This window comes from Chrysemys picta, chromosome 2 (genome assembly GCF_011386835.1).
Source record: "Chrysemys picta bellii isolate R12L10 chromosome 2, ASM1138683v2, whole genome shotgun sequence".
Taxonomy (NCBI): Eukaryota; Metazoa; Chordata; order Testudines; family Emydidae; genus Chrysemys; species Chrysemys picta.
Genome location: NC_088792.1, coordinates 16,947,133 through 16,966,399, shown reverse-complemented (window position 1 = coordinate 16,966,399; position 19,267 = coordinate 16,947,133). Strand labels below are relative to the sequence as shown.

General features: G+C 45.4%; 1 long non-coding RNA gene across 1 annotated transcript; it reads left to right on the top strand.

Annotated features, from left to right (window-relative positions):
- The first annotated feature begins 10,571 nt into the window (after positions 1–10,571).
- Positions 10,572–19,023, top strand: LOC135981082 (uncharacterized). Its single transcript, XR_010598048.1, has 3 exons — positions 10,572–11,024; positions 11,411–11,486; positions 17,066–19,023. It is a non-coding gene; the product is annotated as an uncharacterized LOC135981082 (long non-coding RNA).
- The last annotated feature ends 244 nt before the right edge of the window (positions 19,024–19,267 follow it).

Genomic DNA, 19,267 nt, shown 5'->3' with positions numbered 1-19,267 from the left:
GGTGTCAAATGCTGCACAAGAACAGTGTTACAAGATGGCACAAAGACAAGAATAATTTCAAAATAGCAGGAAAATCATGTCCGCTTTCCAGCATGTTCTAGCATCAATGGTAAATAGTATAATGCTTCATAATGTAGAACTATAATAATTGACTGAGGTAGAATATACCAGGTATCGAGCTGCAAACTCCATGCTGTTTGGTAAGTGCCATTTTTATTGTAACCTGTAGTGTGTCCTTTGCTTTTTGCACTGAAGTCTTTATCTTGGTCTGGGACACCCAGGAGGTGGTAGAAACACAAAATTCCCTCCAGCGTATGTTGATCATAATAGAAGTTGAGGTAGATCTTGAATCATGCTGAAATGATTGTCACTCACTCAAGAGAGCTCCAGTGTGGCTGTAGTTCAGTGCCATGATACAATCACTGCAACAAGCTTGTCCTCCAATGCCTTCCCCAAATCCCCCAGCAAACTCCCCCAGATGGCCAGTCTTGCCATCTTTCCACTCTGCACTTGCAGAGAGTGACCCTGCCCAGCAGTCACCTGCCAGTTCATATTTGTCTGCTCAGCATGCTGGTCCCCAGCTGGGAGTTTCTTATACTTCTGATCCAAAGAGCCACCAGTGGATAATGATTGCTGAGGTGGCATCCTGTCGGCATGCTGCCATCTTTTGGCCGGTGACATCAAGATCACGGTCAACCTTTGGTCCAATGCTTGCATGCACCAGTAAACTGGAAGCCCATGCCACCTCATAGATCTGGGCTTTGAATAGATTGTTTTAAGTTTACTTCTGTGGTAATATTCATTATGGGCCAATTGCTCAGCTGGTGTAAATCAGCATCGCTCTGAGTTCCTGAGGAATCTGACCCTCTATTTTCATACCCTGTTTGTGTTGGGGGGGAGGGCTGTTGGATAGTTAATAATAGCAATATTTGGATGAGCGTATCACTCTTCATAGCAGGGTTCAAATGACTTTGTAGAAGCTGGCAACTAGTATCCCCATTTTATAGATGGGGAAACAATTACCCAGGAGTTAAGCAGCTTGCCCAAGTTACACAGCAAAGTTACTGAAGAGGCTGATTTGGGACTAGAACTCCAGTCTCTGAACTCAGTCCCCTCCTCAAACTGCCCAGTCACACTAATTCCCTCCCTCCCTAACCACCCTACAGATTATATTTTATTATTAACCTGAAGATGCCACACTAGGGATTTCTTTTTTTTCTTTTCATGCATTATATGCTCCCCTGGAAGGGAGCAGCATGGATTTCCTGGACAAGTGGACATGCCTTGGATCTGGCCATTTCAACTCCTGCTGGTGTCAATGGATGTAACGGTCAAAGAACATGAGGAAGCACCTAACAGGGAGATAATCAGCTGAAAGGGAAGGAGCAACAGCAGCATAGGAAGAAGTCGGGAGCCTGCTAAATCTATGAGCTGCTCTGTTCCTGGTGGACATTTAGAGAACTAAAGGAAGACTGGAAGATGTCCTCTCTGATGCACTCTTACTTAAAACAACTTTCTGCAAGGAAAGGATGGGGAGATGGGAGATCACTGGTGGAACACTGTGTCTTTCATTTCTAAAGAACAAGGGTTTAAATGCAATCTGAGTTCCAAGTGAAGAGGAGCTAGGGAATCCTGGCTAAAAGGCCCATTTTTGGAGCTACAGAAGCTCATCACCCCTGAAATTCAGAACCCCAAGCCATAGTAGCAGTGGTCATAATTGTTAGCCTCTAGAGCAATGGTTCTCGATGTGTTATGTGGGTGGCAGGTTGTGAATTAAAGCGCTCCTCCAAAAACCCCTACAGTCCCCTATGCCCAGCGCCCCCCCCACCCAGAGACCCCTCCAGAGAGGGGGCCAGGAGGGGAGCCCTGGGCCAGGGCAGGCAGATGAACTGAGACCCCGCTGTGTGGGGCTGGGCAGCTGGAACCCGGGATCCTGCAGTGCACAGCTGGGCAGCCAGATGTGGACCCCGCCATGTGGGGTTGGGCGGCTGGCAGCTGGACCCTGCCTTGCGGAGTTGGGCAGCCAACATCTGGCCCCCGCCTTGCGGAGTTGGGCAGCCAACAGCTGGCCCCCACCTCACTGAGCTGGCCAGCTGGCCTGGGACCCTGCGGTGCGGGGCAGCTGGCAGCCAGACCTGAATGCCACCATGCAGGGCTGGGCAGCCAGGACCTCTGCGCCGGGCCAGGAGTGGAGCGCCTGGTGTGGGCTGGCAGCCAAGACCCTAGGCACAGAGCCCCACATAAAACCTGGCACTCCGCAAACCCCTGGTTCCCAGCATCCCCCATCCCCTCACAGCCCAGAGCCCCGCCCCCCACAGACCTACCCAGAGACACACTCTCCTGTCCCCTGCTGGCAAGAGCTCTCCTGCAGGCTGCTAGATGCTGTCTCCCCCTCAGCCAGCCCCGCCCCCTATCAGATCAGAGTGGCAAATTTTGAATTTTTTTAGCACAGAGCTGGACTGTAGCTGTGTGCTAATTGGGCCACATGCGGCCCGAAGGTTGACTACTGCTGCTCTATGTATGAGGCTTAAGTATGAGAGGCCAAATTCTGCATAGATGTTCACCAGAAACTCTTGGCCAAGAAGGGAAGGGTGGGTATAATGGGTGTTATTACCTAAGAAAGTGTTGGAGAAGTATTCTTGAGAAGCCCTGAGAGGGGGAAGCAAAGGGTGGGGTGTGTGTAGGGCCACCCCACACCAGGAGGAGGTGCTGTGAGATGTGAGGCTCTGACATACGCTATCTTGCGCTTGGCCCCTTATGCATGATATGACCTCCCAGAGCTCATCCCCAAAGTCCCTACCCAGTCCTTATTTAAGACCCTCTTAAAAACCCACATCTAAGTCCTACTTTGAGAGAAAGGATGGCCTTGTAGTTAATCCATTGGACTGGAGGCAGGAGACCTAGGGTCAAGTCCCTGCTTAACCACTGACTTCCTGTGTGACTTGGGCATATTGCTTAAATTCTCTGTGCCTCAATTCCCCATCTGTAAAATGGAAATATTTCTTTTCTTCTTCCCCTTGTCTGTAATGTCTATTGAGCAATAAGTTCTTCATGGCAGGGCTAGTCTCTTACTATCTATTTGTACTGCACCCAGTGCAATGGGACTCTGGTCTTTGTTGGGGCCTATAGAGGCTACCATTGTACAAATAAGAAATGGCAATAAATTTTGCTGAGTTCTGACAGTTAGTTGAACTGACCTCTGCTCTTCTTCCCCTAATCTCTGTCTACTTGTCCATCCATGCATCCGCTTTTAGGACTTGTCTGTGCACAGACTCCGCACCCATTTAACTAAAATTAGTTTAAAAACCAATTTAGTTAAACAGGTACAAATCTGAGTGGACACTATTGTATTGGCATATTTTTGATACAAGCTAAACTGTTTTAAAAACCAGATTTCAGTGAAATGAGTGTCAACACAGGCCTTGGTACCAGCTTAAGTACATTTGTTTCAACACACACTTTTAATTAATCCAGTGCATACCTATAGGTGGACAGGGCCTCCAATTCTGAGCTCGTATGAGCAAGATGTTTGCTTTTCTCAGATGTTTGGAACGCATTAGCACATTTTGGCTGCTACTGTAAATAAATGATTAATTATAATACCCTATGCAGCCTTCAGGGGCAGGGGTAATTTACTTCTTGCCCCTTAGAAGGGTGGCTAATATTTTTAGCCATGGCCCTATGCAACAGAAAACATTAATCCATCCTTTTCCTCCTGTGCAGAAGAAGGATAGTCCAGTGGCTATGGTGCCAGACTGGGAGTTGGGAGCCCCAGGTTTAATTTCTTGCTTTGCTACAGACGCCCTGTATAGCTGTGGGCAAGTTACTTAGCTTGTCTGTTAAACAGGGCAGTGCTATTATCCCCATTTTACAGGGTAAATGCATTAAAGGTTGAGGCACTCAGATGCTACAGTCATGGGAGCCATCTAAGTACCAAATCTCTATAGTCATTCCTTTCTGCGGGCATGCTCTAATGATGTACATTACTATGCAGGGTGGTTACTGACCATCAATTACACTGTTCAGACTATAAATGTGTTGGACATATTACCAGTACAATTACTGTCCAACTTCTAAAATCAGCTGATCTATTTTTTATGAAATTTAAACGTTTATAGAGCTCCACAGAAATAAAGCTTCAAAAAACCAAAAAATGCTTCACCCTTAACATCTTTCAACAGATCTTATGGTGCTGGGTGGAAAACGAATTTAACAGGATATTACTGCTCTGTTGCAATATTTCAGGTGTACAACAATATTATAGTTGGTGTTAAACTTTATTACTAGCCCTGTGATAAAATTAGTTCAATATTGGCTGCTTTTATAATGTGGTTTCACAATTGCAATATGGGATAATGTGATAGTACAAAAAGAGAGCGAGAAATCAGAGTATGGAGAGGAACAGACCCAGGATGTAACTTTAGGTACAGGACAGGGGTTGCATTTTAAAGCAGGTTGCTGAGAGAAGCTCTCTACACGGGTTGCTCGCTGCAAAAAAACAAAACAAAACAAAGCCTCTCTTTTCTATTAGAAACTGAACGATTGTTGTTTTGAAATGTTTGCCAAATCGAGAGCAGGAGGTAAAAATGAGAGAGAGTGTGAACAGGGTGACAAATTATTACATCTATGAACTCATTCACCTGGAGGTGAATTTAGAGTAAAGCCATCACATTGTCATTGGCAACCTAATGCACGGATTGTTCAAACAAAATGTAATTGGCTTTTAAAGAATATTTATTTTCCCCAGGCAGGGTTATTTAACCTTCACAGTATTTAGCATGTTGTGACATACATTAAAGTTTAATTGGCATTGTCTGGTTAGGCCAGCTGAGGATCTGGGCCTACATGTGATTATTCCAGCTGAATGTTTTATAAGACACATGCTATAGTTCTAAATCAACTCCAGCTGAACAAAATTGGCAAAGAAAGACCATAAGGTTTCAGGTCAATAAGGCCGTTCAAGCAGAGAAGGCTTTCTTTTTGCTGCTTCCTAGAATGCTGCTTAATTGTTCCTTGAGGCCCCATTTCAGGAAAGCACTTAGCATGTGTTTTAAGTTCCTGAAAAGGCTTTCCTGAATCAGGACCTGAGTAGCCTCTGACTGACAACTTGGCCTACCTGGGCATTCTGTAATGCATTTCTGCAATGAAGCACTGTTCCTTGCCCACCCTAAATCTGGACTTCTTTAATTTACCTCGGCATCACCAGCATTCTTTCTGGGCTAATACATATAGCTTGTTACCTGATGATAACCACCTAGATTATAAAAGACATGGGAGTTTATTTCAAACAAGAGACAGGCCTGGAGATGCAAAGTTCTGATTCAGATCTGGATTCGAAATTCCCTGTAGTCTAGGAAGTGCTCAGATCCTGAGGTCCATATCTAATGGAAACCATTGCAGAAGATCAGATCCAAATAAAAGCATGATTAGCCCCCTACTGATCTATCTTTTAAGAACTTGGGTGGTTTGGCAAACCATGGATTTCACTGGTTGGGATTTAAGGCATCTCTTGGACACTGTTGTACTCGTCACAAACAAAAGCTGCTATCCAAACCAAGGAGACATATTGTACTATGATGATGTTTTGGCATGATAGCTCCTTGCTGATTTCAAAAGAAATGTCTGTTTTGAAAACCTGATGCCACAATCTAACCCCAAATGTTTCCTTCTTCCAATTCTAATCTGTTTTCATGTTGGGCTGCATGCTCCGTTTGTAGTAAAAATGGAGTGGTAAGTGTAAAGATTCTTGAAAATGTGTTACAAACCTGAGCAGCGTACATTAATGTGTTCTGCTATCCAGCCATGAGAAATAGATATTCGTGGTAACCAGCACTGGGAATGGCTAGAAACACCCACTGGAGAGATGAAAGCCCTGTGGGAAAGATGTCTAGTACTGCGCTACTACAACCTGCAGAAAGAGGCTATGGCTTGTGGAAAGATGCAGCAAAATTTCACAAATTCCTTGTGACCTGAGATTAAATCCTTGCACTCCCAGCATTTGCAGCTGGACCATCTAGATAATTGGACAGCCATGAAAACACTACCTGGCTACACAGATGTGGATTTTGGATAATTTAGGGTCTCATTTAACACACATTGAAATGAATGCAAATCTTTCTATTTACTTCAGTGGGCGTCGGATCAGGGCATTAGGGCCATATTTGGCCACTCTTACTTGCATAGAGTAGTACCTAACTCCTCAAGTTCAAATTGAAAGCAATGGAACTATTTGACGAGTAAGGCTCTACTCAATGTAAAGGTGGCAGAATCTGGCTCTTAGCAACTTTCTACTGTTCACGGCAGCACTAACATGTTCTTTAGTTTGCTGTAGTAACTGATTTGTGGTTTTCCTGAGCTCCTTCACATCTTCAGACCACACTCCCTTTTGAGTTTGCAGATCTTTTGAGGCTCTTCTGCCTGGGACGGTTGCTGTGCGGCGGATGGGTACAGCAGCCATGCTGTGAAGGAGTTTTTGGCTTGTGCATAACTTCTGGAAGCAGGTTTGTTGTGTAGTGAGCTGCTGCATCTTTCACTGCATTCACACCGTTATACCATGTTATGCTGTGTGACATCATGTCAGGTGGGCTTTAGTGAGTGAGGCTGCTGCTCAGAGGGCAGCATAATTCACTGCAGCAACATGAGTAATGTTTTCTTGAGAACACCCCATTTTTCTAGCTGGCTGCTTCTCTTAAAACTGAGTGGCTGGCTGAAGGATAACAGTACTAGTGAATGAGAGGGATTAAAGCAGAGAATAATTAACAGTTTTAGGTCAGTTCTATTTATCTATCACCATAGTGTACTTTCAAGGAGGAGGAGGGTGCTTAAGGGCTAGATTACGGGTTGCTGCTGTCTAGATGGTTAGAATGGAGAGGCCACAGGGACCACTGTGTTAATAATATGCGGGAGGAGGGGGGAGCATACATCTGAAATGTATGCTCCCCCTCCTCCCACATATTATTAATTAGTATTCCAGTAGCACCTATGAGCCCGGACTCCATTGTGCTAGGTGCTGTCCAAACACTGCTGCTCCAGATGTCAGAAAATGGGTGTAGTTGGGCCATTGCTATTGGCTTCTGCACCAGCCAACAGTCTGGGGCCAGCACTGAAGGAGAGAGCACATTGCTTTGCCCCTGTGTGTTCTTCCCCTTGCACTGACAGAGGGGAGTGCCTCTCTCATCTGTAGGCAGACTATCTCCAGCCATTAGTGCTGGTGCTGTGGGTCTCCCCCCGCAAGCATAACAATAACTCCATATGTCACAGTAAAGCCTTTATATAGCAGCTGTCACCCTGAAAGATTTCAGGGTGCATACAGGGAGCGCTACATCATACAGCACTAAAATGCAGCCACTTAAGGGGTGACACAGAGCAGCCTTCAAAACAGTGTCCAGCAACACTGCAGGAGGGGCTTTGTTTCTGGCTGATTAGGGACATGAAGTATCGCTCCACTGCAGAACACCGGGTCTCTAAAGGTATGTCTGGACAGCAATAAACGCCCCCACATGCTCAAAGGTATTTAGGTGCCTGATTTCAGTTGAGAGTTAATGAGAGTTAGGTACCTAAATACCACTGAAGCGCTGGCTGTAATCACTGGAGGAAAGGACATAGGGGGCTAAAGTTGGCTGTTCATTGGGGGTGCTCCGAGGACCAGCTTCTGATGCTAGATAATACTATATTCCACCAGAAATCCCACTGATGTCAGTGGGGCTACTCAACATGAGTGAAGGGATCAGAATGTGGCCATATATCTCCAAAATTCTAAGACAACACTCCCTTTAATGTGGCCAAGACCTACCTACCTATAAATATATAACCATCCCTCTGCTAATGATCAGTTGAAAAGAAGCTCCTGGCAGTAGATAATGTAGACTTCTTATTTCTATAATCCGCATGCCCATGCAAACTCAAAAAAAATCCATCAGCACCAGAGAGTGTAGTTTGTATACTGTGAATGCATTGCTGGGTTTTGTTTCTGCCCCCGCCCTTCTTTTCTTGAGTGGCAGGATGGGCACACGCATGCACTCAGAGGGCAAAGGCTAAAACCTCAGATGGGCTGCTTACAGCTTCATCAATATTTCATGATTAAGAAGATGACAGAATTCTGCTTTATTTAATAAAAATATTCCCCAGGTAGTGCATGTGTGCCTGTCCTGGCCCTATAATTACCAACTGTTTATGCATTAGCTGAGCCACTTCACCTAATTGTCTCCCCTTCAACTCTTTTAAAGAGCCAATGTTAGCCTTTGTCAAATCCATGTTTTCCCTCAAAATCAGCAACATTTTTCATAGGTGGTTTTAAAGGAGTTAAAAAGAGAGAAAACAGAGCATTGATGTGATTAGAGGCCTGGGGGTAAAGCAGCTGAATTTCATCCTTTCTGAGCACAATCTGCTTCTACAACACAGACAAACGTCGTGCTTCAGTAGTCAACATGTCAGATAAAACTCCCCATATTAAGAACCATAATCTGAGAACAGCCACTCCCACCAGTAGAGACAGGGGTAAGGTCAGCAGGTGGAATGGAGTGTTATAAGCCATTAGCTGTAAGCTTGTTGGGTCAGGGACTGCCAAGGAATCTCCTTCCTTAGAGGTTTTTAAGGTCAGGCTTGACAAAGCCCTGGCTGGGATGATTTAGTTGGGGATTGGTCCTGCTTTGAGCAGGGGGTTGGACTAGATGACCTCCTGAGGTCCGTTCCAACCCTGATATTCTATGATTCACTATGTTTGTACAGCACCTAGCACAATAGGGTTCCGACCTGGTTGGTGCTACCGCAATAGCCATATTGTGCAATTATACTAAATAAACTTGGGGATTTGGTATGATTTATAATGGAGGTGCCTGGTGCTTTTACCGAGTAAATACATGGTGCCCTAGTCAGTGTTTCCTAGGACTTTTGTGCACTGGTTATGGTAACTCAACCCCCTCTCCCCACACAGTGAAGTCCCTCAGCAGGTTGGACCCTTGGTAACAAGCATAGTAGTGGCTCTGCTCCTCCTGCAGAAGGCTCTGAGGCAGGAGTTGTGGGGTTTAAAAGGTGGGGGAGCACAATTAAAGGCAGAAGGGAGTTCCCCCAGCTTGGATAAGTAGTTCACCCTCCACAGCTCCCCCTCTTCCTTGAGAGATGCCCCTCCTGTTTCAATCTACTTTAACCTGGAGATACAGTCCTGAACCCCAGTGATTCTTCATGCTCACTATAGCCCATGGAGGCTACTGTAATAGGGATGCCAATTTCGGCTGCCAAAACCTGGAGTGGGTACCCAGTTAGCCCCAGGAGAACTGGAGAGGGGCCAGCTGCCTCCCTTCAGTCCCAGTGCTGACATATGGTCTCTGCCCCAAAGGATATGTCTGCACTGCAGCTGCGAGGTGTGATTCTCAGCATGGGTACATAGACATGGGCTAGCATGCTAAAAATAGAAGTGTGGACATTGCACCATGGGATAGCTGCCTGAACCTGGACCTAAAGGGGTGGACTGGCTTGGACTCGGTGGCTAGCCTAAGCTTCTGCCCATGCTATAACGTCCACACTGCTAACTTTAGCACACTAGCTCAAGCTGAGCTGATGTGAGTCTGTCTGGGCTGGGCAACACATCTCCCAGCTGCACTGTAGACATACCCAAAGAATTTACAGTCATAAGATTCAGTTCTGCAAACTCTTACCACCAGCATAGTACTTTCTACTCAGAACAACGCCACGTGAGGCGGACCACTCGCTACTTGCAGTTGTGTTTGCAGGATCAGCCCCTATGTTTAACATAATGTAGAAACGATAACAGCAAACAGCAGAGGGGTGAGGGAAGGCAAAGGTTAGAATGATAAGAGCACTTGGCTGCTTTAGTTATTACTCATGTATCTTCAAGGATCCCTCTGATGCTTCTTGTGTCTATTTCAAATGTTTTGTTCCTTGCTTAGAAAAGAAAGTTGTTGTTTGTGATTAATGTAACTTTTTGTGTTTGTGAAACCCTGGGGGTGGGTGGAAGGGATGAGAATGGAGTCAGCAGGCTAGAGGGATGGTAGTTGAGGGACCATATTTTCAACATGAAAAACCCGGACACTTTTGCAGTGACATTTTTAGGATCATGAAGCAGTCACACAAAAGGCCAAAATGCACTTTTTAAAATGAGTGCAGATGTCACCACTGCCAGCTTTTATCTCAACAATGACATGTGCAGGCTTCTTGGAACAGAGAACGTCTTCCACCCACGTAGTATCTGAAGGGATTTAGCAGGACCCCTGAACAAGTGCCATTGATGTTCATCTGGAGCAAAGGAGAAAAGCTCTGCTATGAGTGTCAGCGCTCATTAGATTCGAAACACTGTTCATCACACTGAACACTCATTCCACTGGACTGTTTGTTCCTGTAAAACAGTGAGCAAATTCTCCATGGTGCAGCAATAAGTCTTGAACAAGCCCTAATGTTTTCACTGCTAACATGGAGAAGTGGAACATTGCAGGCATCTTCAAAGCAGCTCCCGAAATACCAACAAATCATAGGAGAAACATGGACATATGGTCATCTTATATGAGTGGACATCAGGCCTGAGGGCTATCTGTGGCCTGATGGATAGTACCCTGGATTAGGATTCAGGAGACCTGAGTTCTGTCACTCACCTGATGTGTGACCTTCATCTCTCTGTTCCTTGGTTTGATGGGGATAATGATACTGAACTCCCTTCTAAAGTGCCTTGAGATCTACAGAGAAGAAGCACTAATTAGAACTAGGTGGTATTAATAATAAAAACGGACTTAGCAAAATCAAGATGAGAACAGCTCAGCCATGCTCAATAGACTGGGAGGGATCTGAAAGCTCTATGCCGTCAGCCAGGAACTGTGATAGCTCTGTCCATGGTAAATGAGTTAATGGCAACTCAGGCTCAAACAGGTGTTCAAGGGAGGGGCCTTCAAGGCAGCTGTTCCAGGAACAGAAAGTAAGAGGCAGCTCTTTGCCTGGAAAGTACTGGAATAAATGCTGAGCCGGTTAAGCAGTCTGATATTTTTCCTGTGATCAGAAAATACAATTCTCACTGGAAGGTGGGGGCAGGGCAAATTGCTTCACTAGCTCACACCCTGCTCCTGCCTTTGCTCCAAGGAACAGGCTCTGCCTTTAAGCACATATTTTGAACTTTTTTAATAAAAAGTTTGGCTTGAATTCTGGACAAGGGCTTGTGACTGGAGGTAGCTTCTCTCATTTTAACTGAGCTAATTTACTATCTTCCTTGAATCTACAGCACTTCACCTGCTTCTTCATGCAAGCTTTTATCTGACCTAATTAGATGAGAGGCCACACAGGCTGTCACAATCTGAAAGGCTATCCACCTTCTCCTTGCTAGGTGGGAGGGCTGTGCAGTGTTCTTGCAGGTATCAAACCAGACCAAATTCTGTCTAACAGTTCCCTGGAATAAACTCTTTTTTTGCAGACCCAGTGTGCTATGTCTATTCAGCAGCCACAAGGATACCCAATTGCAGCATAAGACAGAAAATGCATGGCACCTGGTGAGTGATGTATTTGATATGACCAAGGTGAGGGGGTGGGGGAATTAAGTGGTAAGGCTTAGTTACCCACTCTGTTTTTAAGGTAGTACTCTGTTCTTAGGTGTAACGTGAGGTATTGTTGCAGCTGTATTGATGCCAGGATATTAGAGAGATAAGGTGGGTGAGGTAAAATATTTTATTGGACCAACTTCTCACCAACTGAAGTTGGTCCAGTAAAAGATATTACCTCACCCACTTTGTCTCTTAGCTGTAATTGGCATTCAGCACAAATCCCCAGTCCTGTTTTAGGCTTACTCTAGATGTTACAAATGTGTTTGATAAATGTGGCCCTGACCTAGACTGACTCTGGCAGATGGAGGGTCACTCTTTCTTTCCATTGCTGTTGTGAAAATGTCCTTTGGCCAACTCAGTGTTAATTTTACGTGTGTTTGACCTCTATTGAACAGTGCTTAGAGGGAAAATGCATGAGACTTGAGTTAACATAGAGGACATGCAAATAGTGGCCCAGAATTGGCAGGAATGGCAGAGCCTGGTTTGACAGTGTGGGCAGGATTCAGGTTCAGAGCTGAAGTAAAGGGTGGGAGACAGGCTTTGGGGTTTATTGGAAGAAGTTCCTATGGGGGGGGAGCAATAGCTCAGTGGTTTGAGCATTGGCCTGCTAAACCCAGGGTTGTGAGTTCAATCCTTGAGGGGGCCATTAGATACTTGGTCCTGCTAGTGAAGGCAGGAGACCGGACTCAATGACCTTTCAAGGTCCCTTCCAGTTCTATGAGAGAGGTGTATCTCCATATATTTATTTTTTATATTTTAAATTCTCTGAAACAGGCTAGCTAAACCCAACAACCAAAACTGGACCAAAGTATTCCACCCTCCAGGAGACTAAACTATTATGTGCCACAGAAGGGATTGAAGTGCACCAGTGCCCAAAGTCCCTTCAGTGTGTAGTCTTTTGATGTGCTTAATTGTATGCATGTGCTTTTTCCAGCACTAATAACAAATGCTCACAACATGGTGAGGAAGGAGAGTATTAAGTAGATTGTGATTGCTTGAATTTATATGTTCAAATTTATGTGTTCAAACTTAATGCCTCAAGTAATTTTGTTTGAATAATTGTGACTTCTCTGCAAGTATTCAGTACTTTGTATGTGAAATCCAAGCTGAGAGTTCTGATTGGCCAGCTAAGTCACATGATGTGATTTGTTTTTCTAATTGGATGAGTTTGCAAGCTCTTTCAGTATTAATATGTGGGTGTGATTTATTTATTTATTTATTTAAAGATTGGTTACCATGACAACTAGCAGATGCTGCTTTGAATGTGGCTGTCTGCAAACATCTGTGCCAGTAAAACTGGTCAGCAAGATTGTTCATGGAAAGGATTCATATAAAAAGTGGATGGAGAAAATTCATTTACAAATTTGAGAAAACATTTGTGGTTCTTTGCTCACAGTCCTTGCCTTGTTGTATTCAGCACCCTAAAGGGACCCCAATTTAGTGCTGTTGAGCCATGAGGAAGAAATTCCCAGTCACTCTGGGAGTTCTCCAGATGGCAGAATAACTTAGGCCATCTCCACACTACATGGATTTTGGTGGCAAAAGGCAGCTTACCGTAGAGGTGTACATGCTGCAATGCTACTTTTGGCGGCAAAACTCTCCTGTTCTGCCAACAAAATAAAACCACCTCGAGGAGAGCCATACAGCTTTATGCAGCAGAGTTAAAGCGGCAAAGCGTCTGTGTAGATGTTGCCATTTGTTATGTCGCCATAACAGGCCTCCCTCAGTATCCCACAATGCTCATCGTGATTGCTCTGCTCACATACGCACTCCCCCGCAACACACGTTCTGTTTCTGTCTCCCCCTCCCCCCCGTCTCACACTTTCTCCTCTCCTCTTACCCCCCCCTCCCCATTTCAGTTGAATAGCAGCTGGCAATCTAGTAGGATGCCCATGGAACAAGGGGATTGAGAAACCTGCATCATGTGATACTGTACTTGCCCCACGAGGCACTGCATCCCTTTCCCAAAGCACCCTGCGGCCAGTTGCACAGTGGGATAGCTACCCACAGTGCACTGCTCTCTATGTCGATGCAAGAGCTGCTAGTGTGGATGCGCTCTGCCAACACAAAGAGCATAGTGTGGACATGCAACAGCGGTTTAGTTAAAGTGGTGGCTGTATGTCGGCATAACTTTTGTTGACAAAACTGTGTAGTGTAGACAAGGCTTTATGATATGGGGAGGCAGGGGGAAGGCTTACATTATTTTTTTTCTAAAGGTTCTGGGAAGCTTTCAGGTCTCATGCACTTTGTGTCCATTTCTGAAATAGCTGCTTATAGAAGCATGCCAGCTTGCAGTAGCAACACAATACAAAACTGGACTGACTAAATGCTTTCTGAATTGATAGTGAGCAATGTGTCCATCTGAAAATAAGTTGTCAGTTAATAAAACTTTACCTGCTGATCGTGTCATTGTGCCATCTGGTTCTGAACTGGCAAGACATCCAGAGGTCACAGCTCTTTGAATTTAGAATGCTTTGCTTCTCCGGGCAGGGTCTGCTAAGATCAGCAACGGTATATAGAGTCATAGACTATCAGGGTTGGAAGGGACTTCAGGAGGTCATCTAGTCCAACCCGCTGCTCAAAGCAGGACCAATCCCCAGACAGATTTTTACCCCAGTTCCCTAAATGCCCCCCCCCCCGATTGAGCTCACAACCCTGGGTTTAGCAGGCCCATGCTCAAACCACTGAGCTATCCCTCCCCTCCTAGAGTCCTTCAAGGCAGTTTGTGTTGAGAGCAATTGTTACTGTGAGAGCGCCTGCTTCACCTGAAGTGTGTTTCATGAAGTTGGAAAAAAAGTAGGAGAAAGTTATATATACTGCAGTAAGTCCCACCCACATCTCTGTGTCAAGGTTGCAGGCACGTGTCAGTGCCTTGAGTGTAGGCTCCTTTTCAAGATGATTTTGTAGGCTGATGACACATTCTTCTGATCTTATAGCATACTTAGCTCTGCGCTAACAATTCTAATCTTCCAAGAGCTCTACAAACTATTGAGTCTACAGTCGCACCCGGAGGCACTGTACAAACAGGAAGATAATCTCTGACCCAAAGAGTGTGCCACCTAAATAGAGAAGGCAAAGGACGCACTATAATCCCATTGGTACAATGGGGGAATTGAGCCACAGTGACTTGCCCCAGGTCACACAGGCAGCCTGAGTCAGAGCAGGAAATTGAACCCTGATATCCTAGTCCGTAACCACAAGACTCGCCTTCTCTAGCCTGAGCGTGGCTGTGCTTCGTGAGCATGGTCCCGCAAGGAGAGTGGTGCAAAGCTGCATAGTGGGAGTGTACCTGCTGCTATAACCTTAGGAAGGTGCAATGTGCGCTCCCCTCTGCGGCCAGCCAGGCTGAGGAATACTTTCTTCTCCCTGCCTTCTTTGGCGTGTGGTCAGCACCCACAGGGGCATCACTGGACCTGTGCTTGCACTTGAGGGGCACAGGGATTGCAAAGGCTGCGCAGGGAACCTACAGAGATGCTTCTCGTGTCCTTCCCCCCCCTTCCCCGCTGCATGGGTGTACATTAGGATCTTGTTTACAAGGTTAGCTTCACAGCAGTGAGGACTAGAGCCATACCTGGTGTCCTAAAATGAAACCTTCGATTCTGGAACACAAATGCTGCAGAAAAGAGTGATACTATTTTGAGGGGGGGGAGAGGTTTTGTGGGTGGCTAACCAAGATCCTTGCCCTTTCTACTTCCCCCTCCCACAAAGGCCACACATCTTGGGGACCACTCTCTGCCAGAGTCCACCTGGGCTTTGACATTCATTGGCTGTACAAGGTCACTTGAGCTTGGTGCAGTATTAACCAGCCATAAAACGAGTGCAGTGTTCATTTGTCTAAAGAAGCTTTCCTGTTCTCTGCACTGTAATGAAGGTTGATATTGCAAAGCTAGAGAACAAGCAGTAAAAGATCACCATTAGAGCACTGTGAGGCTCTTGAGGTGTTAGCATTAAATAATTAGTATTGATCCCCACCACTAAACTAGAACTCAATGGGATGGTTCCATGAGCTATGTTTGCCTAGAGGCTCTGTGCTCAAATATAGCTTCTTGGGTTTTCTTCCATCCAACCTACTACAAAGTAGTTTTCTTCAAGGAGCTATTGGGGAAAATCCCATTGTAGACTGTGGCAGTCTTTAGAGTCTTAAGGGGCCTTAAAATCACCAGTCACTTTTTAAGTTCAGGCCCCTTTTGGGTGCTTGTTATGAGAGGCTGAATTACTGAAAACCAGGCACCCAAAAGATGCAGCCCCAAAAACAGAGGCACCAAAAACCACTTCTGAAAACACTGGCCGTCATTTTGAAATTTTATTTAAAAAATAACACATTTTGGAGACTTTTCTAGGCAAAAAATTATTCTTGCTTTTGCCCACTTTCTAGCAAGGGGAGGGAATAATTTTTTTTAAAAAAATCCCAGCTACCTGTTAGAACTTGTCAAACATGGGGTTGATGATACTTCCTTTGACTCATCTCCAGAGGTGAAAGTAAGTCCAGTGACTTACCAGTACGCTGGGGCCAGCTCTGGCCCCTGGAAGGGGTGGGGCCTAGGGCGTAAGGGGCGTGGCTGGGGGAGTCTGAGCCAGCCCACCCTGTAATGTAAGTGCCCCCCACCGGGATAGCAGCAGCAGCCCAGGGCTCCGGGGGCTATTGAAAGGGTCCGGGGCTCCCCTGCTTCTACTGCCCCGGCCCTGTAAATAGCTGCGGGAGCCCTGGGGAAGCGGCGGGGCTCCCGCGGCTATTTAAAGGGCCGGGGCGGTAGAAGCAGCGGAAGCCCCGGACTTTTTAAATAGCCCCCAGATCCCCGCAGCCCTACCCCAGGGCTCCAGCAGTGGGACTCTGGTGGCAATCTAAAGGGCCTGGGGCTCCAGCCCCTGCTGGGAGCCCCAGCCCTTTTAAATTGCCCCCTGGGGAAGCCAGGCTGCCCCAGTATGGCAAACCGGCTCTTGCCGGTACGCCGTACCGGGGCGTACTGGCTTACTTTCAGCTTTGCTCATCTCTTTGAATATAAATCCTTCAGGTTAAGGGCTGTCTCTTGCTCTATGTTTCTACAGTCCTCTGCGCAACAACTAATTATGAAGGCAAGGACAAGAAGCCTACATGTGATGGCGGAGAGACAATAGGAAGCCAGTTATATTAGGAAGATTGAAATTTCTCATGCATGTTCCAGATTAAAAGTGAAGGCTTTTTAAAAGGTTAGAAAATTCAGTTCAGTACGTCATGTCAATTGGGCTCCTTAATATACAGTGTAATGGCCCTGTAAGGAAACTAAAGTTTTTTTGTTTGTTTGTTTTGTTTTTTTCCCAATATGCCTCAATTACAGGTCTCCTGAGAGACAGAAATAACACATTACACATTGTAAAGCTGGGTGCAGCCTCTCCCACTTAGCTCTGCAGCTGCCTTTGATCCTGACATTGTATGACTTTGCGCCATGGTGACATGTTCTCGAGGTTTTGGGTTTTTTATTGTTTAGTTTTTTTGCAAAGCAAGAAGAAATAGTCATACTGCTTTGTTTATCTTTTTTTGGACTTAATAGATCGTAAACACATCTGCTGTGGGCTCTCTGCTCCCAAGAAAGAATTAAGAATACAAATCATAATACGATAAAATATCACAATGGAGGCAAGTCCCACATTGGAGACGCAAGCTCATAGAAAACATTCCCACTGCTCCAGAAGTGGAGGAGGACAGATCTACAGGTCTCTGAAGGGTGTAAACGCCAAGGAGTGAGATGGAATTCTTGAGTGGGATCCAAGGAGGCGCAACTGGTAGAAGCGCTGTTACTTGAGTCACTTAAAACTATTAATATTTTGATAGCTCCTAGAGGCACCTATGGAGATCAGGCCTCTGTTGTGCTAGGCACTGTACAGACACAGTAAGAGACCATACCTGCCCCAAGGAGCTTACAGGCTAAATAGACATTAGAGACAAAGGGTGGGAGACAGGAAGTATTACCTCCACTTTACTAATGGGAAATTGAGGCCTGGAGCGAGTGAGGGCCAGATTTTTCAAGTGCTCAGCACCATAATTTAGGTCAAATTTGTGTAAAGAGCTTGGCCTTTAATAGGATCGCTTTTGACAGTTTAGCCACAGAGCTGGTGCCTAAATAGAAGCTGATCTTGCTTGAGAATCTGGTCCTAAGTGACTTGCTCAAGATGTCATGAGGTGTCTGACAGTCAGTAATTGAACCTAAAGCCCCTGATTTCCAATCCAATGTTAACCACAAAAACATCCCTTCCTCTCTGTGTCTGAGTCATTCGTAACTAAAGTGGAACAATCCTTCATTGGCAAGGGGAGAGACTATATCTGACCAAACTAGTCATTTCATCTCTCACTTCCATAATCCTGGCTGGATCCTTGTCCCTACACCTGGCTGGATTGCACCAATGAAGCAGCTGGAAACTTGCCAAATCCAGTCACTTGTGTGGTTCCTGAGTGGTGCAGGATGCCTAGGACAGTCCTAATGCCATCTGGCTGACACCAGTGTATCAAGCAGAGCTCTGGTACAGCTTTGGTGTGGCTGACTGGCCGTTCTTTGCCTGGCTTTTCCCTAGTCTGTCAAGCTCTGTCGCTTTCTTACGCACTTACACGGTCCCAGTTGTAGACCAGAGAAAGTACCTTTAACATCACATGCTTAAAATAAGCCTTGCTTTGTTCCATTTATATTGATCATGAAATTAAATACTTAGGAAACAGTATTTTATTCTGACCTCATTTTCCCCCCACCTCCCTAGTTGACATGTCTGTGCAAATGTTGGAGATGAATAATGTAAATAGCTTTCTTTAGCAGTGATGGCTTATTAAAATAGCATTGGTGTGAATTTCTGTCACTAACCAGGAACCCTACTGATACCAGTTGCATGCCTGGTGTTGCATTATTCAGCAGCTGAAGGAAACCCATTGTTCCAGTATTCTGGAACTAATCAGTTCAGTATGAAAATTACCTGTCACCAAAATATCCTGTTTACCCAGGCCATCAAAACAGGCTGTACTGATGGCAGTTGGATTTCCTCCTTGGGGCATTAAGCATTAAAATGCTCCTTCTAAATGCTGTGGTGACCTACTGGTGTTAAGGAGAATGTAGGGAAGTGATCTTTTTCATCTGTCTTGAGGGCTGGAGTTTACGAGCTGCTATTGGGAAAAGAAAGAATAAAAGAATACAGCAAAGAACTCCTGGGAGTTATGAATCAATCACTCTGAAATGTATAATGTTATTGTGCCAGGTCTAAATATGAGTGTTTCAGGCTTAAGCACTTTCCAGCTACAGAAGAAGTCATGCAATGGCCTTGACTTCATTATTTTACTTCCATGCAGTTTTTTAGCCTTGGAGCTGTTGTCTGAAAGCTATGCCTGTTGCTAGATGGCCTTTCTTCTAATTCGTTTCTTTTGGCCCTTGACCTCTTTAGCATTCTTGCTCTCCCTGTTGCCAAGGTAGTATTTGACTATCTAGCCTTGCCCCTGCCCCCTCCCCTCCATTTTTTTATTTTTTTATTTTTTTATTTTATTTGGGTTTTTTGGCCACTCTACTGTGTTACATTAAGGAGGCCTGGAGCTGAGCTACAATCATGGTGCATCTCAAAAAACCCTCATGGATCATCTGATTGCATTGAGTCCTGCCTGCTAACAAAAAGGGAGTTTGCAATAGCAGAGAGGTTGACTTTCTCTTCTCTCTTTATGATACTACAAGTTACAGCCTTACAGGTATTGGGGAATAACTAGATGAAGAGATTTCCCAGTC